The following is a 23,297-nucleotide window of genomic DNA, read 5'->3' as shown; positions in this document are numbered from 1 at the left end:
AAAAAAAGAAAATCCATACTAAGAAAAATCACATAAAGGTATCTTAAAATACCAAGGGAAAAAAAGATTCTAAGAGATTCCAAAGACAAAAAACAGATCACATATAAAAGTTCAGAAATTAGTCTTCTCATGGGCACTGCTGGCTACTAATGGAGAAAGACCTTTAAATTTCTAAGAGAAAATCATTTGCAACCTACAATTCTATACCTCGTTGAAATACCAATCTAATGTGAAGGTAGAATAAAGACATTTTGTAGGCTTGCAAGTACTCAAAAGTTTTATTTTCCACCCTTTCTTTTTTCAGCAATATCTGGAGGATGCTATGCTTCAGCAAAACGAGGGAATAAACTACTAAGAGGGGGAAAAAAAAGCAATTTCTCCAACACAAGAGCAACAAAGGGAAGTGTGATCAGAGAACTGTGGAGAGTAAAAAACAAACATAAAACAAAACAAAATAAAACCCGACTGAAGCAGAATTGAAGGTGAGGAAAGAAGTTGACATAAAAATATTAATGGAGCTTTGGGACCTATATTTAAGCATTTGAAAAAAAAAAATTAATGAGCGATGCCTGAGAGAGTTGCTGAAACAAAGAGGGAAAGCAGTAATTTAGCCCATAGGAAACTAAGCAACTGGATAAGCAAGACAAATAATATGGGATGGGGAAAAGGACAAAAAAATGTATTTAAGTAAGTAAGTGTAATATAATGCATTATGTTATTCAATACTTACATGGTCATTATAATGTAAATATTGAGTATAGGTTGTTTATAGATTTAAGCAAAATTATTATATAACTTCCCAAAATTTTAGCAGGAGTAGGTATAAAATATGATCTAAATCCCAAATCGCCATAAAAAGGCCAATAGATAACATCTAAAATTGGTTCAAGGAAAGCTGAATAAGCATATTATTAAACATAAGGTAGTATCAGAAAGAATAACCTAATAGGATCAAAAGTGGTTGTTTCTAGAGAACTGAGAGTGTTACTGAACGATCTATCACAGCCCCTAACTCAGGTAAAGCCAGATAAAGCCCTAGAATGCTGGCATGGCCAACTGCTCCATCCTGGGGAATCTCAAGGGGGATGGACACATTGAAAGCACAGCTCCTGGCTGGGTCTGCCAACACTGTTGCCAAACAAAGGATAAACTCATTTCAAGAAAAGCCAATAACTCAAGAGACAAAAGTCTGTAAGAGAGAAAGGGAGAAATTTAGTTCAGGTGCCAGCAGGCTCAAGCCTTACCAACCAACCTCTCTGCTGGCAAGATGGACACCTAGAGTTTTATGAGGAGACGTTGAGGGGTACATGCAAGAAAGCAGGCAGAGGGCACATGATCTTGGGTGGGGGTTGGTATTTGTTCAGCCCAAGACTATGGGCAGGGCAGGGGATATGCAGGTGTGGTCTTCTAGACATTCTGTTACTACTGGGGCTTTTCTGGTGGTTGGAATGTTCCAGTCATTGCAAAACATCTTCATCAGTGCCTCAAGAAAATGAGGTAAGAAATAAGAACAAAAGGTTTTAGTTGGAGCATGAGTTAAGCAGTCTTGTCTATTTCTGGTTTTAGCTGTTGAGGTCTATTGTTGAATAGGAGGGCTCACTAACAAAAGGGCAGGAGACTGCTATATTTTATTGTAAACCTTTTGGCAATAATCAAATTTTTACCCATATGCAAGAATTACTTTAACTAAAAAAATTCTTGTGCCCCTTTGGGGCTGCATGGAAAAAAAATGTTCCTAGTATAATCAACTTTGATGATGTTAAAATTAAAAGACTCTGAGAGACAGAAAACAGGCAAAACAGTTAATAAAACATGAAATATATTATTTGGACATGTAAAATAACCAACTTAGGAACTGAAACAATGATGGAAGCAAGGTAAAGAAAAGGTAAAAATGGTGTGAGATGAAGATTCACCTAATTAAAAAGGAACACAACAAAGAAGAAATATCAAGAAGTATTATATAATCCTACTATACGTAGAAATAACCACAATAAGCACTCAAAACAGAGTTAGTTAAAAGTGGCTGCCTTGGGGGAGTGGCAGGGAAACATGGAACAGGATTTCTTTTGTTTTTTATTATACATCTATTCTATTTGATTTCTAATGATGTACATATATCACCTTTGAGTTTTTAAAAAGTGGCCCTGAGATATAATGGATCAAAAGTCCATGGGGTTCCCCAAAACTTATTATCAAGAATAACTTTCTCAAAAGGGTGAAATGCATTTAACATAGTCTTCACACAATCTAGAAAAACTCTATATAGAATATTCTTATAAAGAAATACAAGGGGCACCTGTGTTGTTCAGTCGGTTAAGTGTCTGACTCTTGATTTTGGCTCAGGTCATGATACTGCATTTGTGGGATCAAGCCCCATGTCAGGCTCCATGTTGTCAGTCTTTCTCTGCCCCTCCCCTGCGCACTCCGTGTGTGTGTGTGTGTGTGTGTGTGTGTGTGTGTGTGTGTGTGTGTCAAAAATAGATAAACAAACTTAAAAAGAAATTCCTTCTGAAAAAAAATATAAGACAGGTTAACAAAGGAATACTATTTTATTGGGAAGAAAGCTCAGCAAGGCAAGGAGTATTCCCAATAATATGAATGTGCAGAGAAAGAATGAGTAATGAAATTTAATGTGAACCATTTAATTCAATGAGCAGTTACTGCAGAAATATTGTCACATTGAGTTAATAACTCATTCCTAAGAATTCTGAAACACACTTAAGTCACCACATCTCAACAAGAATAAAACTTTAACAACAGATCACTTTGCTAAAGATTTTTAAGTTAATTGTATCTAATCACCTTTTATAATTCTGAAAAAAATACACCTGAGCACGTGTTTACATGTTCAAAACAAACTACTAATATTCTGCATGAGCCATGACAAGGAAAAGGCTGAAAAGCAATGAATGAAGGTATATATCCATATGATATTATATATACAACCATGCTTTAGAAAATAAATTTGGTAACTTTTTTTTTAAAGTAAAAATTTAGGGAAAAGGTAGAATAAAAATTATATTATTAATATCTAAAGAGATTGTACAATCACCACCTCATCCCACAGCACTCAACAATGAACATAAATGGCAGACACACACCTTCATTTTTAAAAAAATGAATTTCTTAGTTTATCAGAGTTGATTTAAGAATTACTTGGGGCGCCTGGGTGGCGCAGTCGGTTAAGCGTCCGACTTCAGCCAGGTCACGATCTCGCGGTCCCTGAGTTCGAGCCCCGCATCAGGCTCTGGGCTGATGGCTCAGAGCCTGGAGCCTGTTTCCGATTCTGTGTCTCCCTCTCTCTCTGCCCCTCCCCCGTTCATGCTCTGTCTCTCTCTGTCCCAAAAATAAAATTTAAAACGTTGGGAAAAAAAAAAAAAAAGAATTACTTGACATTTTGATCCTATACTCTTCCCAGCTAAATAAAATGCTTCAAATTTTGATCACTTCTAAATCTGTTGTATTAAGGCTGAAACCAATTAATGACGCACTGCATCCGGATAAGTAGAATTAAATTAGTGTATAATTGATTAGTGTATAATTGAAGCAGTTGTAGATTTACCAACTTTAATTAGGATGGCTTATTACAGATAATTTACACTCTAAGAGAGAAAATAGAATGAAGAAGTTCATCAAAACCTTAAATTAAGATCAGAGATCCAATATTATAGATTAGAAAGGGCAATATGCTAATACCAAGTACTTTGAAAGTAAATCATTTTAGTCCAAAATCCTTTAACAGAGGAAAATTGATTATTAACCTTTTAGCTTAGATTTTTCAAGGTATTACACTATTTATGGTAATCTATTATAATAGGTGATGCTAATTTATGTGAGTGAATAAAAGCATACGAATAATATTTTGTCTACCTACAACACTAAAATAGACTAAAAAGAACACATACTAAAATACTTGAATATTTCCCATAACTCCTTTAAAAGGTATTCAAGCAGGAGAAAAATCCTATAAGTCTTACCGTAAAAATAAATAAAAACTAATTTACCAACAAAGAAGCAAGTAAGGAGAAAGAGCATCTCAGCAACAAAACCCAGAAATAATGTCTGCAGTTCTCTCAATACCCTTGTGGGTGGTAACTGCAACCCAGAAAGTTCCACACATAAATTGCTAACTCCCCCGAGTTTAAAGCCATGGTAATTAGGTTCATTATCTTACATGCTAATGACGCAGAGATAATAAGTTTGCAGTGAATAATTCATATACTACCAGCTCTCACTGCGATGCTCATCGCTAATAGTTTATTTACAGTACAAGTTACACTGCATTTTTTCTATAGTTTAAATTTATTGCCTAGATAAACAGAAATCATTTAGTATGGAAATCTAATTTACTATCAGTAAACGGTAACAATCTTAAGCATACATTGGTTTGTATATTTGTAGTGTGATTTCTTACTCATTATTCGTAATTAGTTAAGATAATAATCAAAACATCAAAAGAATATCTTATAGAAAGATTAAGGTACTTGTATCTATACAGATGATTATTCTAATGATATTGGACAATGATGATTGCCCAAAACACTTAGCTGAAGTCAATAAATTTTAAATTACTTTAGTAATTCATATTTTCAAATAAACAGTATTATCACCACATTCCTTATAAAAAATGTACATATAGATTATTTTAGACTGTGAATATCAAAGTGCAAATGAACCACTTAGGTTTCTTACCATGTAAATACTTACTGTAAAATAATATCAAGTGTAAGATTAAATTCAGGGACCTATACAATTGCAATTGTCTTCAATTTTTACCCAGTTTTGGAATGGATTCATATCACACTTGCTGTATTTATGTCAACAAATTAAAGGTAATTTTAATCTCTTCCAAAATGACCTTCTTATAGATACTTGCAATAACTTACTCATTTTGTTACTATATACATGAACTATTGTGGTTTCAATAACTCAAAATCAAATTAGGTAAAAATTTTTCTACAATTTTTATACTTATACATTGATTCCTTCAAAAATAACTTGATTTCTAAGCTAAGACTTTTAATATGCAGGTCGTATCAATGAAGACAGGTCAGGTATAGTTCAGGCAATATTTATCACGTAACAACTACAAAATCTCAGTGGCTTAAACAATAAGGTCTTTTTCTCATTTACACTAGATGCCCATGGGTCATCTAAGGGTTCTACTCCATGTCTTTTCATTTCAATACCCAAGATAATGGAGCAGTCATCACCTCAAATTCTACCAGTCATCATAGCAGATGGAAAGAGAGCTCTGGACAGTGTTGCACTGGTCATTAAATGCTCCAACCCAGAAAAACAATTTCACTTCTGCTCATAACTCATTACCCAATTAACTATCTGGGAAAGTAAAACCCTGAAAAACTTTAAATATTGAAAATTTTTTTAATATTTTATTTTTAGGTAATCTCTATACCCACTGCAGGGCTCCAATTTACAACGCTGAGATCAAGAGTCACATGTTCTACCAACTAAGCCAGGCACATGCCTCTAAAATTAAAAAAAACAAAAAAACAACTTCTCTTGGGATGAGCACCGGGTGCTGTATATAAGTGACAAATCACTCAATTCTACACCTGAAACTAATATTACATTGTGTGTTGACTGGAATTTAAATAAAAACTTGAAAAAAAAATTTTTCAAAGACATCAACTTCACAAAGTCAGTTATGAAGATAGATTAGATAATGTTCATAAAGGACTTTGAATACAAATAGCATTTCAAATTCCTTTTTGTATTACTTTGCTACCATATCACAACAATCTGTTCTTGCCAAATCTGCCAAAAGTATAACCAGGCTAATATCAAGCACACTTTCAAAACTGCATTTGAACAGACCACCTACCTAAAATCCTCTGACCTTCTTACCATCACCCTCCATGAAATGATCCCGGCCTGTTTTTCTGTCTTCTCAGAATATTCAGTACAATGTACAGAATGCTCCAGGAAGACAAATCTAATAAATATACTGTACTAAATCTTTTTACATGCTGCCCATGTGAGAATGCTTTCTCTGCCACCTCCACTTGATGAAATCTTACTCTTCCTCTAACTAAGCTTAGGCCATCTCCACAGTGAAGCTTCACCTGAGTCTGATCCCAATACCCAGTACTGTACTCTAACACTGATTCCACATCTCCACTATGATTGTTCATTGGCTACACACTAGATTATGAACTCCTTGAAAACAGACACTATTGTATTTACCTCTGAATCCCCAGCACCTGACATTTACTGGCTAATCAACAAATAAATGTCTAGAAAAATAACTAAAAGCCCATAGTCTCAAATGAATGATCTTAAAGGAAAGCAACATGCTTTGATGAAGAATAACTGTCCTATCAGTTCATGAAGATATAATTACGAAATAAGTTTGCTCAATGAGTTCCTTTTAGTACACAGAGTCAGTTTGTTGGAGGCAATTCTGATAAAATTAACCCAAAGCTGCGTGACACTCAGTTCATTTTTCCTTCATTGTTCCCCAGTCTTTACTTTATTCAACTAGTATTTACTGAATGCCAACTGTAGAGGTTCTAGAGATGGCATTAATTAAGGGTCAGCTGAGACACTGTCATCAATATCAGACAAAAACAGGTCAGTTCAGGGGCGCCTGGGTGGCTCAGTTGGCTAAATATCTGACTTCGGCTCATGTCATGAATTTGCTTTCATGAGTACAAGCCCTGTGTCAGGCTCTGTGACGACAGCTCAGAACCTGGAGCCTGCTTCAGATTCTGTGTCTCCCTCTCTTTCTGCCCCTCCCCTGCTCGCACTCAGTCTCTCTCTTTCTCTCAAAATAAAGATTAAAAAAAATTTTTTTTTAAATAGGTCAGTTCAATATTTTGCTCACTGATGTCTCATTTAATTTTTTGACAGTTCACTTCACCATCACTGTAAGAGGAGGGTTAAGACTTCACAATGTAATTTTATATTAACATAATTCACTATAGTTATGAAAATGTTTGGAACAGGGGCGCCTGGGTGGCTTGGTCGGTTAAGCGTCTGACTTCGGCTCAGGGCATGATCTCACGGTCCGTGAGTTCGAGCCCCGCATCGGGCTCTGTGCTGACAGCTCAGAGCCTGGAGCCTGTTTCGGATTCTGTGTCTCCCTCTCTCTCTGCCCCTCCCCTGTTCATGCTCTGTCTCTCTCTGTCTCAAAAATAAATAAACATTAAAAAAAAAAAAAAAAAGAAAATGTTTGGAACAAATATCGTCCACTGACCACAAAAGTATCAACTATGTTTAGCTTAAAAATCTTTTTTTGAAGTATTATATAGAAGAATGTCATTCAAGTTCATATTAAAGACTTTACTTAAACAAGAGCAAATTGACATTAAAATAGATGACTTTACTTTTAGAAGCAAAATGAGTAAGTAAAAAATATGAAGGCATGCTCAAATTTAGTTGCTGGATCTGAAAGGGTAAATAATGAAAATGCTGCACAAAAACATTAATAAAAATTATAAACCAAGTATTATTTGTAATGATACCTTATAAATGAAAGATGAGAATCTTTAAAAGTAACAAGACACTTGGAAAAACAGCATGCTCTACATTCCTGAAATATTTTCACAGAAACAAAAAAGGCAAAGTTATCAGCCTAATACTTAGTCATTCTTGTTATCACCATTTAGTTGCCTAACACACTGGCAAAACAAAGTGACTCACATAGCCACTGAACATTTTTTTGTGTTTAGCATTGTGCAGAGAATGTATTTTTTAAAAACACATTTGTTTTAATAATAAAAGAACTAATAAATTAAAAGCTGTATCTTTTGGTGATATACTATTACATAAAATCTGTACTACTGCAGAAATAACAAGAAAATATTTATTTCTCATTGTAGCCTGGTATAAATTTCATAACCTAACTTGATAGGAACTTTACAATTTATGTCAGATACATGTGGGAAGACCATTTAATATAAGATTTTCTGATTGTAGAAATTTTAACCTCTCATATAACTGGCTTACATTTATTTATAGAATTATGAAGTACACTGCTGATCAATATAAATTCAACTAAAAATTTACAAGAATTATAAGTTATAAAGCAGCAAATATGATTGGGAAAGAGCAGAATCATTCTTAAAAATTAGGAGATTACTAAAGTTGGTTAGAATCATTGTTTTATATAATAAAGCTTTAGCATAGAAATTCTACCAGATCTCATGGGTAAAATGTAATAAAAACTGTTAATGTAATGAAAGGAAGCTCACTGAATAGCTGACTTTCTAAAGTATTTTGTTCAGAGACTGGAACTAACCATACTCATTTATAATACAATACTGAAGTACATTTATTGGTTGTTGAGAAAAAAGAATGCTAAGCAGAGATGGTATGAAATGCAGAAATAGGATACTTTTGTATTCAAGTGAATAAAAATCTCAACTGGCAAATATTGAAAAATTGGGGGATAAAATAGGCATATTTAATTGATTAAACACTCTAAAAGAAATAAATGTGAAACTACAGGCAATAATGATTTATTTTAATACGTCAGAGATACCCAAGGATACCAAAAAACATCATTATAGTCAGTAAGACTTAAAATTAAAAACTCTAGTTACTCTATGTTCCCAAGCTTAATGAAGAGAACATTATTAATAAATATAGTTTTGAACTAAATGATAAATACAATATGTAACTTCTAACTTCCCTTTGCAAAACATTTCACGATTAATTTCTGAAAGAGAAATGTGAAACATTAAAGAAAAATATTTGGATAAAAGATCCAGTTTTTAGACCATGAATTAATAATAATATTAAATTTGGTGCCCAAACATAATGAATTATTTAAGGTTTAAAACTTTCTATTGCTAAATAGAAAGAGTATATTACTATAGGCAACAACCTACTAGTATAAATTGGATTTTAACTGTGATTAATGAAAAACATAGAAAAGCAACAGGCTCAACAGTGTACCAAATAAACATACGGCATTATTCTTGTATGCTGTGAACTAAAATGAATTTATGAGTAGACAAGAATACACTTCATAAAAATTTCCAAAACTGTATAAATATTTCCAAAACATTTCTAAATATTCATGTCTGTATTGCTCATTTTAGAGATTGTTGAACTGTATTTGTTATTAACTTTCTTACATTTATATAATGTTTAGTAAAAGGACTATTTCCTGAAATGTTTCAATCAGAGGAGCATGTGTATGTATATGTGTGTGTGTCTATATGCCCACTTCAATGTAAATGAGTCTTGCTGTTAGTTTCAGTTGACAGTATTTTGATAACTACTACCTTAAATAAATTCTTGTATGTACAAGAGGCAAATATAAGAATGTTCATAGTCACAAAACAACTAGAAATGACATAAATGTCCATCAACAGGTGAATGGAAAAATAAAATGAGGGGGGCTGGGTGGCTCAGTCGGTTAAGCATCCAACTCTTGATTTCAGCTCAGGTCATGATCTCTCAGTTCAATGAGAATGAGCTGCACATCGGGCTCTGCACTGACAGTGTGGGACCTGCTTGGAGTTCTCTTTCTCCCTCTCTGTCTGCCTTTCTCTCTCTCTCTCTCAAAATAAATAAATTATAAACAAACAAACAAATAGGGGCGCTTAGGTGGCTCAGTTGGTTAAGCGTCCAACTTTGGCTCAGGTCATGATCTCGCAGTCTGTGAGTTCGAGCCCTGTGTCGGGCTCTGCTGACAGCTCAGAGCCTGGAGCCTGTTTCAGATTCTGTGTCCCCCCTCTGCTCCTGCCCCTCCCCCACTCATGCTCTGTCTCTCAAAAATAAATGTTAAAAAAATAAATGAATAAAATAAACAAATAAAATGATACATATTCATGCAGTGGAATACTAGTTATTGAATAATGAAAATCAATGAACTATAGCTATATATATCAACGAGGATAAATCACAGATATATACAAAAATGTATTAATTTTATACAGTTTAAAAACAAAACTAAAAAAACATACTGTTCAGGAATACATAATCACAATTAAATTATAAAGAAAATGAATTATGTTAAAAAAAAATACCAAACCTATATTCAAGAGTATGGTTACTTCTGTGGAGGATTTGGGAGAATGACTCTAGGCAGAGTATGAAAGGAGTCTCGAAGCTATTAATAATATCATATTTCTTCAATTGGGTGATAGGTTCATGAGGTTTAGTTTCATTGGTATGCTTCAAAACATGATACATACTCTTTTGTCTATATCAAATACTCTTTAAGGAAAATGTTGGAAAACATATGTGGGGAACTTTTGCTTTCTATATATTTATAAATCACTTTGATCTTTCATAAGGACCATGAACCAAAAAGGAACATGGAACCAAAAAAGGGTGAATTTTATAATTTTGAAATTATAATTTATAGTAACTAAAAAATAGGAAATAGACTAAGAGTTTACTGAAGTTACAGCCTCCAGGAAAAAAAGCTGTTAAGAGTTTATATCAGTTATTTTATTATTTATTCATTCATTCATTCATTCACTTATTCATTCACTCATTCATTTTCTAAGTAGGCTTCACGTCCAGGGTGGAGCCCAATGTGGAGCTTGAATTCACAACCCTGAGATCAAGGTCTGAGCTGACATCAAGAGTCGTTTGCTTAACCAACTGAGCCACCCAGACACCCCTGTATTAGTAACTTTATTAGTTATATTAGTATTTTTCAAAGATATAACGAAACTTTCACGTACACGTTCAGTACAAATGCACTTAAAATAAATTTTAGAGAAAAAAAGGCGTGTGGGGGTGCTGTGCCAGGCTGGCTCAGTCAGTAGAGCATGCAACTCTGAATCTTGGGGTTGTGAGTTCAAGCCCCATGTTGGGTATAGAAATTACTTAAAAATAAGATCCTTAAAAAATAAAATAAAATAAAATTTGTAAAATTATATAACAGAGTTAAGTGGAACAAATGACCCAAACCCCAGATTTTTAAAGGAAAATAATGCTTCCAAATATTTAAAAATTACAGTTTTTTATATATTTAGGCCCAAAGAGTGATAGTGATAGAAACAGAAAAACATTCACTTTTAACCCAGAAGGCCTGCATGGTTTAGATAAGGATCAAGTAAGCACTGGTTGCCACATTCTTTTTTTTTTTTTTCCCAATTGAAACAATAGTTTTATTTGAGACATAAAAGCTCACGTGTTTCTGTCACATACCAGGGGGTTGACTTTAGGGTCCTGGTTTCTAAGATAAGACTGTGCATCTTAGACACAGCTTCTTGGGAAATGAATTAGAAAAGGAGCAAGACACAGCCTGGCAAGAAGACCATTACTGTTGTTGAGAAGTCCTACAGAAGGGGAAGATCGTACTCGATTAGCATATGTGTGCCAGAGCGCTGGGGATAAAGAGTGGTCGGCAGTGAGGCTGACATCTCCTCTTACCACAGCAAGGACTCTTCCCTAAACGGAGGCAGCGGAGTCCACTTGGCAATTCTGGCTGTAGAACATCTCAGGGCTCCCCAGTTCCCTCCCTGGATTCCCAAATCAGTCCCTCCACTTCCCCCAAAGATTTCAAAGAGGAAGGGCAGGGCCTATGTCATGGACACTGCTAATTGTTCAATGAAGCTGACCAGGTTTATGTCCTGTTCTAAAAGGCCTGCACATTCTCGGGTGCTCAGGGTGATGTGGGCCTTACTGTACATGTTAAACCATTCGGGATGGTGGTCTAGTTTCTGAGCCTGCAGGGCCACCCTCATCATGAAGCCAAAGGCCCAAATGAAGTCTTTGAAATGGAACTGCTTGAAGATAGCATCTCTGCCTTCCAGCTCGTTCCAGCCTAGAGCTCTCAGGTTTGGCAGCAGCTGGTTCCTCTCCTCATCACTTAGCCTCTGTGTTTTGCCAGCCATCCTGAGCACTGCGCAGGTGTGGATGTGGCCAAGCAGCAGGTGGCTGTGGGGCAGGAGGGCGGCACCACCCACTGGTTGCTACATTCTGAAAAGGGTCTCATGACTGCCTGTATATCTCACCAATAGTTAATATCAAACTGAATAATAAACACCAGGAAAATCTTGTGAAAGTAGTTTTACAAGTAGAAACTCAAAGAAAACATTTATGATCTAATACTCCTTGCATGTCCCCAACCCCCCTGAGCACTAAGCATATAACACCAGCTTCATACAGCAAGTGCAGCCCTTTCTGCCCACAGGTCCTGACCCCATGCTACTTAAATAAACTTACTAAGTTGCACCATAAAATGTCTCAAGAATTCTTTCTTGACCATTACACTCAACAATCCCACAACACATATGCGGTTAAGCACACTACACTAAAAAATTTTTTTCATGTAAATATTTTATTTTCAGTAGCGCTGAAAGAATTAAAACACAGTCTCTATCTTCAAATAATATACAATTTAAAGGAAATGCAAACCAAAAATAATTTCAGTAAAGCGCAAAAAGTACTAATGTGAGCAATGGAAAGATTAGCATGATGGAGATCAAGAAGGCTCTCAGATAACCTTTTAAGGAATCTTGAATTTTCAAAGCAAACCAAAGTTAGCTTCTTGTGGAGAGCAAAAACTTCCAGAGAGAAAATTATGTAAGCACTGAAGGCAGGACACAACCAAGAAATTCCGGGGCTAACCAGAAAACTAAAGTGTGAATAAAAAGGAGGCTCAGAGGGAAACCAGATAGGGGTTTTCAACTCATTTGAAAGACTATCCTGTTGATTTTCAATACTGATACTACTGGAAGTTAATCATTACCTCTAGCTCTGTATCTTTTTTTTATTAAGGTTTTTAAAAAGTTTATTTTATTATCTATTTTGAGAGAGGGAGAGAGTGCAATCAGGGAAGGGGCAGAGAGAGAGGGAGAGAAAATCCCAAGCAGGCTCTGAGCTGTTGTGGAGCAGGGGTGGTGCGGTTGGGTGGTTGGGGGGCGTGGTTTGTGGGAACCCAATGCAGGGCTCAAACCCACAAACCGTGTGAGATCATAACCTGAGCCGAAATCAAGAGCCAGACACTTAACCAACTAAGCCACCCAGGCGCACCTACCTCTGCATCTTATACAGATTCTTTTATTATTTCCTTTAGCATACTATATGATTATCTTACCACTTATTTTGTAAAAATTCACAAAGAGAAACCTCATTAAAATGGAGCCAGGAGTACAGATGGGGGGCACCCTACCACTGGTGGTCAAATGCAGACCCAACAGAAGAGATGAATCTTGCAAATCCATACTATTTTAGCTACTGCTTACTAACTCAGCAGGAGGAAGAAAGGTTCTCCTCGTCCCCAGGCAACAGCCTAGCCAATGAGAGACTGTCACAACTCACCCAATGAAAGTCACTGTACTCGAACTCCCAGTTTACTCCAATGGATTTTTTGTTTATAAAAGTTCCTAATTTCCACTTTCCCCTATAGAAGAGCATAACTTTCTTTATTTGCTGGACTTGTCTATGGTTTTGCCACAGCTTGCTTGTCCCTAATTGCAATTCTCTACTATTCCCAAACAAACCCACTTTTGCTGATAAAATAACTGGCAGTTTTATTTTTAAGGTTAACAGATTCACTCAGTTTTCTGATTATATCATCATAATTATTATTTTTGCTACTAATCTATCCTATTCAGAAATCACCTCTATCCTTCCCAAGGAGAAGCCACTATTCGAAGCCTACTACACATTGTTTCACAGGATGCTTCTTCACACATTAAAAACTCCATGAGGCTGGGGACTGGGTCTGTTTTATAGACTAAGGACAAGATCTAGTATAAGACCTAACAAGTCTTAAAGTAATAGTCACTATAAGAGGACCCTAAAAATGGAAGCCAGCATAGTAAAGATAGGGCTTCAGTTCCTGTTGACTGTAAAGCTGTCAAGCCAACCTGGGCTACCAACTTATAGACTTCTATTACATGAAAGAAAAATTAAATTCTATCTTGTTTCTGTTGCTGTAATTTTGGACTTTCTCATATGCAAATTCAATCCTAATTGATACAACATGTGAATTAGTGATTAACATCTCATGACAATGAAACACTGGAACACAGTAGAGGCCAAAAATTAAAATGTTCTACCTTCTATGAATGAAGTTGAACATCTTCATATGAAATTTGTTCATGTATTTTGTTTAGTGCTACACACTACCAAGTCCTAAATTGGATTCAGTATTTTGGCAATTAATTTTAGAATCTGTCTCTTTCAACCTCAACTAGTGTACTGCAATTCAATTCTGGTACTAATCACCCAGAGTTAGCACAGATCCCACAAGTTAATGGACACAGTTCACAGCATGTTTCCCTCACATCAGACCACCCACACTTCTGACTACATACAAATTTGGAGTTTTCTATTACCCTCCCACAGGTTCAATAATTTACTAGAATGACTCACATAACTGAGGAAAGTGCTATACAGTTTGACCTTTGAAAACACAGGTTTGAATTGTGCAGGTCCACTTACAAGTAGATTTTTTACAGTACTGTATTTTCTCCTCCATATAGTTTTAACAGCATTTTCTTTTCTCTGGCTTACTTTATTGTAAGAATATAGTATATAATACGTATAGCATACAAAATATGTGTAAATCAACAATAGTTGGCTATTAGTAGTTAGGTTTTGGGGTAATCAAAAGTTATATATGGATTTTAAATTGCATGGGCAATCGGCACCCCTAAATCCTCATATTGTTCACGGGTCAATTGTATTTATAATTACAGTTTTATTGTAAATAATACAACTCAAGAACAACCAAATGAAGAGACAAATAAGGTGAGGTCTAGAAGAGTCCCAAACACAGACCTTCCATGCCCTCCCCTCGTGGAATCAGAGTGCAACACATTTCTGCAAAGTATTTTGTTCATTAAGAAGGAAGTTTCACTGAGCTTCACTGTCCAGAGTTTTTACTGGGATGTCATTACAATGATTGGATCATTGGCCACATGAATGACTTCAATCTCCAAACCCCCTTCCCAGAGGTGGGCTAGCTCTAAGTCCAAACCCTCTAAATAATCACATGATTTGATCTTCCTGGTTGATCAGCCCCCCTTCAGAAGTGAGCTAGGGGCCCACCATGAGTCACTTCATTAGAATAATGACAGTGATAGCACAGCAATCCTAGTAGCTCATAAATAAGAAAGACACTCTGTCACTTGGGATATTCCATGGGTTTTAGTTGCTCTGTACCAGGAACCCAGGGTAAAAACCAAATTCTTTATTATACAACAGGGAGTGATTCTGTTTTCATTAGCTGGCCCACAGTAAAGGCCTTCTTTCCCCTCATCAGATCTCCCCCATTCTAATTTCTGAAAAACATTAAAGAAGAAAATATCATCAAAGCTGCCATAGCCATGTACTAGAAAAATCTGACAAAATTTAAGGGAAGATATTATCACTCTAACCCACTGTAGATGTTTAAACAGCTACATTCCATTCTACCCCAAATCTTTCAAAATTTTTACCTTTATCATCTATCATAATACTAAAACATGGGACTCCCTTAACTGTCACTTGAAGTACCTATTTCAACACTTACACAAAACAAATCTTATTTTGAGACATAGAGAGAGACAGACAGAGAGAGAGGTTGCATGAACAGGGGAGGGGCAGAGAAAGAGAGGGGAGAGAGAATCCCAAGCATGCTCTGCACTACCAGTGCAAAACTCTATGCAGGGCTCAATCTCACAAACTGTGAGATCATGACCTGAGCCAATATCAAGAGTAAGATGCTTAACCGACTTTGAGCCACCAAGGTGCCCCCACAAAATAAATCTTAACTTGTGTTTCCTTTGAGGAGTGGATCCAGGTTTTATGGACCAGTAACTTCTACAACTTGGGGAACTCTTTTTAAGGAAAAGGACACAAATTAGATGTGAAGTATGTATTTAAAATATGAAAATAAGCCTCGTTAAATTACAAATTTCTATTTAAATTTTTTTTATTCTATTTAGATCCAAGTTAGTTAACATATAGTGTAATAAAGGTTTCAGGAGTAGAATTTAGTGATTCACTACTTACATACAACATTCAGTGCTCATCCCAACAAGTGCCCTCTTTAATGCCCATCACCCATTCAGCCCATCCTCTCACCCAACAACCCACCAGCAACCCTCGATTTGTTCTCTGTATTTAAAAGTCTCCTATGGTTTGCCTCTCTGTTTTTATTTTATTTTTCCTTCCCTTCCCCTAGGTTCATCTGTTTTGTTTCTTAAATTCCACATGAGTAAATCATACAATATTTAACTTTTGTGGATTTATTTCTCTTAGCATAATACACTCTAGTTCCATCCATTTTGTTGCAAACAGTAGGATTTAAGTCATTTTGATCATCAGGTAATATTCCATTGTATATATATATACCACATCTTCTTTATCCATTCATCAATTGATGGACATTTGGGCTGTTCCCATACTTTGGCTATTGCTGATAGCACTGCTATAAACACTGGGGTACATGTGCCTCTCTGAATCAGCATTTTTGTATTCTTTGGATAAATACCTAGTAGGGCAATTGCTGGGTCATAGGATAGTTCTATTTTTAATTTCTTGAGGAACCTCCATACTGTTTTCCAGAGTGGCTGCACCAGTTTGCATTCCCAACAACAGTGCAAAAGGGTTCCCCTTTCTCTGCATCCTCGTCAACATCTATTGTTGCCTGAGTTGTTAATTTTAGCCATTCTGATGGGTGTGAGGTGGTATCTCATTGTGGTTTTGATTTGTATTTCCCAGATGATGAATGATGTTGAGCATCTTTCCTTGTGTCTGTTAGCCACCTGGGTGTCTTCTTTGGAAAAATGTCTGTTCATGTCTTCTACCATCTCTTTGCTGGATTATTTGTTTTAGGGTGCTGAGTTTGATTAAGTTTATAGATTTTGGATACTAACCCTTTATCTGATACATCATTTGCAAACATCTTCTCCCATTCCGTTGGTCGTCTTTTAGTTTTGTTGACTGTTTCCTTTGCTGTGCAGTAGCTTTTTATATTGATGAGGTCCTAATAGTTCATTCTTGCTTTTGTTTCCTCTGCCTCTGTAGACATGTCAAGAAGTTGCTGCAGCCGAGGTCAAAGAGGTTATTGCCTGTTTTTTCCTCCAGGATTTGATGGTTTCCTGTCTTACATTTAGGCCTCTCATCCATTTTGAGTTTATTTTTGTGTATGGTGTAATAAAGTGGTCCAGGTTCATTCTTCTGCATGTCGCTGTCCAGTTTTCCCAACACCATGTGCTGAAGAGACTGTCTTTTTTTCCATTGGATATTCTTTCCTGCTTTGTTGAAGATTAGTTGGCCATATATTTGTGGGTCCATTTCTGGGTTCTCTAATCTGTTCTATTGATCTATGTACCTGTTTTTCTGCCAGTACCATACTGTCTTGATCATTACAGCTTTGTAATACAGCCTGAAGTCCCGAATTGTGATGCCTCCAGTTTTGGTTTTCTTTTTCAACATTACTTGGCTACTGAGGGTTTTTTTCTGGTTCCATACAAATTTTAGAAATGTTTGTTCTAGTTCTGTGAGGAATGCTGGTGTTATTTTGATAGGGATTGCATTGAATGTGTAGATTGCTTTGGGTAGTATTGACATTTTAACAATATTTGTTCTTCCAATCCATGAGTATGGAATGTTTTTCCATTTCTTTGTGTCTTCTTCCATTTCTTTCATAAGCTTTCTATAGTTTTCAGCATACAGATCTTTTACCTCTTTGGTTAGGTTTATTCCTGGGTATCTTATGGTTTTCACTATGATTGTAAGTGGGATCAATTCCTTGATTTCTCTGCTGCTTCATTATTGGTGTATAGAAATGCAACTGATTTCTGTATGTTGATTATATATGTTGTGACTTTGCTGAATTCATGTATCAGTTTTAGTAGTTTTTTGTTGGAGTCTTTTGCGTTTTCCACGTAGAGTATCATGTTGCCTGCAAAGAGTGAAAGTTTGACTTCTTCCTTGATCATTCAGATGCCTTCTATTCCTTTCTGTTGTCTGACTGCTGAGGCTAGGACTTCCAATACTACGTTGAGCAACAGTAGTGAGAGTGGACATCCTTGCCATGTTCCTGATCTTAGGGGGAAAGGTCTCAGTTTTTCCCCATTGAGGATATTAGCTCTGGGTCTTTCATATATGGCCTCTATGATCTTGAGGTATGTTCCTTCTATCTCTACTTTCTCAAGAATTTTTATCAAGAAAACATGCTGTATTTTGTCAAATGCTTTTTCTACATCTAATTGAGAGGATCATGTGGCTCTTATCCTTTCTTTTATTAATGTGATAAGTCACATTGATTTTTGGATATTGAACCACCCCTGCGGCCCAGGAATAAATCCCACTTGATTGTGGCGATAATTCTTTCAATGTATTGTTAGATTCAGTTTGCAAATATAAATTACAAATTTTTAAAAGGTAACAAAATACCACAAACATCATAAATTCAAGAAAGACTGGCATTTTTTAATGTTTATTTGATTTATTTTGAGAGAGAGAGAGAGAGAGAGAGAGAGGCAAAGAGAGGGAGAGAGAAAATCCCAAGCAGACTCTGCACTGTCAGCGCAGAGTCTGATGCAAGGCTCAATCTCATGAACTGTGACATCACAACCTGAGCCAAAATCAAGAGTCAGATGCTTAACTGACTGAGCCAACCAGGCATCCCAAGATTGGCATATTTTTATCAATTATTTAACCAACCTCTATATGCTCTTATTTTCATACATTTCTGACTGCATACTTTTGATTTCCTTTTCATATAAAAGTTTTATAATATTAAGAAAACAAAAAGGTAACTCAGTCTTTCTGCTAGTGTGTTTGATTCAGGTTTTATTCTTGATAGTTTAGAAAAGTTTTTATCAGTTTCACAAGTTATTACTGATAAAGTCATAAACACTGCTAAGATTGTTGTCAGATTCAGGAAAACTCCTAATAAGTTTCTTTCATATATGAATTCTAAGATTTAGAAAAAATTTCCAGACTAGCTTCTGAGTCCATATATTTAAACGATATTTCCCTTCCTCTTTCTCCTACCAGACTCAAGGAACATGTTTAGATTGCTTTAAGACCTCTGCCCTTGCATCTATATATCACAAAGCCATCAGCACGGTGGACAGTAAGAATATTACTGGGAGTCATACCTATGCCAGAACAGCTAGTAAGAACTTAACAATATGCAGAAATAACTGCAAAACATGTACTCCATCTAAACATATCCCATACTATACTTCCCCATAACCAGATCCCAGAAATGCCTCTGACCACTCTAATGCCACCCAGTAAGCCAAAGTGAAAATAAACAGCAATTTAACTGGTTAAAATACCTAACTTTTGACAATTTTATCCCCCCAAAATATAGCTATGTAAACACATTGCTTGGGATCCTCTCAGGGCCTTGGAAGGGTCTATGAGAGAAACCCTGAAACTTGTTAACTGACTACAAATTAAACCCATATCGATTTCCTACCCTAACTTGAAGAGCAGTTTCCTATTCCTTTTATCTATTTTCAAAATACTCAATCTTATTTCCTCAATGACATTTTGCTACTTTAACATATAACATCTAATTTCTAGAACACGAGCATTTCTAGCTTCTACCCCAATAAAATTAGGTGTAAACACTAAAACCGAACATTGACACAAAAACTGTTCCAGTTTCAAGCTTACCTTAATAGTAATGCAAGCCTTACAATGGCTTTTTTTTTTATCTTTATTTATTTTTGAGAGAGAGCGCACGCACATGAGCAAGGGAGGGGCAGAGAGAGAATGGCAGACACAGAATCCAAAGCAGGCTCCAGGCTCTGAGCTGTCAGCACAGAGCCCAACGCAGGGCTCAAACACACAAAATGCGAGATCATGACCTGAGCCACAACTGAATGCTTAACCAGCTGGGCCACCCAGGCGCCCCCACCATGGCTTTTTTGTACTTCAGGTGAAGGGTAGATACTTTAGACCATAGTTCAGTTCCTTTCATTGGTAAATATGAAAAAAAAAAAATCCAATTTAAAGTGGCCTAATAAACTTCCTCCAATTTCACCTAAGACTTAGGGTGGCTTTAGAATTGGGTAATTTAACAGCTCAAAAATATCACTAAGGATCCAGGTTCTCTCCATCTTTTCACTCTGCTATGTAGTGTTTTGATTTTACACTCAACTAGCCCTCATAGGGTTACAAAGTAGCTCTCAGAATTCTAAGCACCCACTTATATGGATAACATCCAGAAATGCAAGGCTAAGGACCTTTCCCAGAAGCTCCTCATCAAGCCTCCCCTCATGTTTCACTGGCCAGACAGAAGTCACATGCTCATCTCTTAACTAACTAGCACAAAAAATGGGACAAACAAGATTGACCCAGACTGATAAGGCAACTCACATGGCAGAGGGGTCAGCCTACCCACACCACACACACACACACACACACACACACACACACACACACACACACACACAGAAGGATCTGCCACAAGGACAACAGGAGTAATGAATGGTTGGTGGGTAAGCTTTTTATTAAGTAAACTGAATAGCTAATCTTAACCAAAATTACAGATTTCAGCTATGACATATATTTAATTATAGGGTAGGGCTAGATGTCTTTAGATCCATTTCAGCTCTCATGTTCTATAAGACATACAAATAGCATAGTGGTTAAGAACCTGGGCTGTAAAGTCACACTGACATTTGTTTGAAAACCCATTCGGCCACTTATAAAATCTTGGTCAAGACACCCTTCTGAAAATCCAGATAATAGTAATATTTAAGTCACACTGCTATGAGATTAAAGGATGATGAATGTAAAATGCTTAGCATTTTAGCTAAGCTTCATAGCAAGCACTCAATAAATTTTAATTAATATTATTGGCCCATAATATACATAATTGTTGTGATTTTTGCACTACGAAATTAGAATTTAAGATAACTAAAACATTGCTCATTTCCAAATCAGAAAATAATTCTATGTCTCATATTCTATAAATACCTAACAATTACTACCTCTCTCCTAATTCTTCTCTTCTCTTGGAGAGGCATTTCCTCCACCTGCAACTTAAGCACCTCCAACATTCCTTTAGATTTATTCCTCCAAACTCAACGTTACAAAACCAAATTCATAACTTCTTCCAAATCATATTGCTTTTACTTTCAAAGATAATAGCATCACTATTTATCTATACAGATGCCAAAGACAAAATTTTAAAATCTTCCTGGATGCCCTCTCTCTTCATTGATCAGTCACTAAATCCCATCAACTCAAACCTCGGAACTATATTTTGAATCCATCCCCTGTGTTGTTCTAAAGTCACTACTACCTCCCTATAACAGATCCTCATTATCATACTCATTTCTATTACGAACATTTTTCAAATTAGTATACGCACCTCCAGCCTCAATTTCTACCTCATCCTATTTTCTATCAACTGTCTTTGTAAAATGCAAACTAAGCATGTTTGCTTGCTTAAAAACCTTCCACAGGTCCCAAATACCTCTCATATATAAACCTAAAACCTTTTGCCCAGTATATAAGACCTCTCACAATCTGCCCCAACCTACACGTGTAGCTTTTTCTCTTTCCACTCCTTCCACAACATACCTAGTGTTTTAACCAAACTAAACAATACTTCATCATTCTCCAAATACACTACTCACTCATGTTTCTGTGTGTTCATGCAGATCACTCTATCCTGTGGGTTCATGCAGAACCTATTAACATAGATTAACTAATCCTCTGTTCATGTTGATTCCTCTGTTCCCAACTAATTTCTACTCATTCTTCAAGTCCCAGCTCAAATATCAGCTCTTTGAGATAGCTTCTTGCATCCTGCACAGCTAGAGGAATCTACTTCTCTTATAGGATTTGACACATAATTTAATCATAGCAGTTATCTATCACACTGTATGATAGCTAGTTATTGCCTGTTTAATACTCCTGAAGAGAATGAATTTTTTTAATGTTTATTATTTTGAAAGAGAGAGAGAGAGAGAGAGAGAACAAGCGAGGGAGGGGCAGATAGAGAGGGAGACACTGAAGCAGGCTCCAGGCTCTGAGTTCTCCAGCACAGAGCCCTACGTGGGGCTCAAACCCACGAACTGCGAGATCATGACCTAAGCCAAAGTCGGACACTCAACCAACTGAGCTTCTCAGGCACCCCTGAAGAGAATGAATTTTTAAGGCAAGGTTATATCTTACTAATCTCTACATTTCTGGGATATATAATAAGCATTTATAACTAATGTTAACTGAATGAATAAATAAAAAGTAGCAGAATAAGAACTTAAGTCATTAGACTCCATATTATAAGCTTTTTACTAGAAATACTTACTGAATAAGAAATTAAATATTCAAATCTGTCTTAGACTGTGAACTCTATAAGTGAAGGAAAACTGATGCTCTGTATCCAATGTCTAAAGTCAAGCTTTACACATAGTTAAGATGAATAAATATTAAATAAATAAATAAATTAATTAATTAATTAATAAAACACAACCTTACCATACCTGCAGAATGGAACAATCACTTCATTTGTCTAATGACAGCAGATTATACAGGAAACCCTTTCTTTCAGTTCTGGTCTAATTTCTTAACTATTTAAATATCACATATGGCAATCTTATTTACACTGTATAACTGAAGGCAAGATTCTACAGTGCCATGGATCTTCCTTTGAAAAGAGGTTATAATGTATCAATCAATCAATATCTATTGCTTCAAATTGGCTCATTTTACTCACTCACTTGATACCTGAACCCTATAGCTAATTTAACTTAAATCCTATGCCAGGCCTTCTCTGATGAACAAATAAAACTCAGTGTGCACATGTGTGTGTGTGTGTGTACAAAATAACACATTATAAGATCTCAAATTCTTTTTGTAAGTATTAAAAATATATGTGATATATAAAGATACATGCTTATATACAGAAATACAAATACCTACTCCCAAATGAAAATAAAGCCAAATATTTTGTGATTATCCATTTATTTCTAGTAATAGTAAGAGTATGTATTTCCCTCTAGTACCCCAAGAAAAAAAGAGTTAGAAACATTAGGGTAGACCTATTTCTCCTCTTCTCCCAAAATACTCTGCTAAATTAGGAAGTTATACAACATGTTTTAATGCAGTCATCATCTTAGTGATTATATTACGACGGACTCTACTACTTATAAAACCACCTACAATTAAGGACAATTTCACACAAATATTGGTTATGGATAGTTTGGAATATATGGAAAAGAAACAGAAAAGAGTGGTAATAAGAGGCAGAAAATATTTATGATCATAAGCAAATTAGAAAATAAACCCCAAAATATCAAATCAATGTACATCTTCAAAATGGCTTTTATTTTCCTTTCTAATGCTTATCATCCTTTCCTCTTCCAAATTTTTGCTACCAATCAATCATCTCT

General features: G+C 35.8%; 1 protein-coding gene and 1 pseudogene across 5 annotated transcripts in view; both read right to left on the bottom strand.

Annotated features, from left to right (window-relative positions):
- ADK (adenosine kinase) overlaps positions 1 to 23,297 on the bottom strand; it is a 524,109-nt gene that overhangs the window by 415,219 nt on the left and 85,593 nt on the right. The window lies entirely within an intron of this gene.
- On the bottom strand, positions 11,019 to 22,054 carry LOC147575989 (pterin-4-alpha-carbinolamine dehydratase pseudogene; annotated as a pseudogene).

This window comes from Puma concolor, chromosome D2, assembly GCF_028749965.1.
Source record: "Puma concolor isolate L17-30 chromosome D2, mPumCon1.1.hap2, whole genome shotgun sequence".
Classification (NCBI taxonomy): domain Eukaryota; kingdom Metazoa; phylum Chordata; class Mammalia; order Carnivora; family Felidae; genus Puma; species Puma concolor.
Note: the sequence above shows the minus strand (reverse complement) of the source record. Positions and strands in the feature narration are given on the sequence as shown.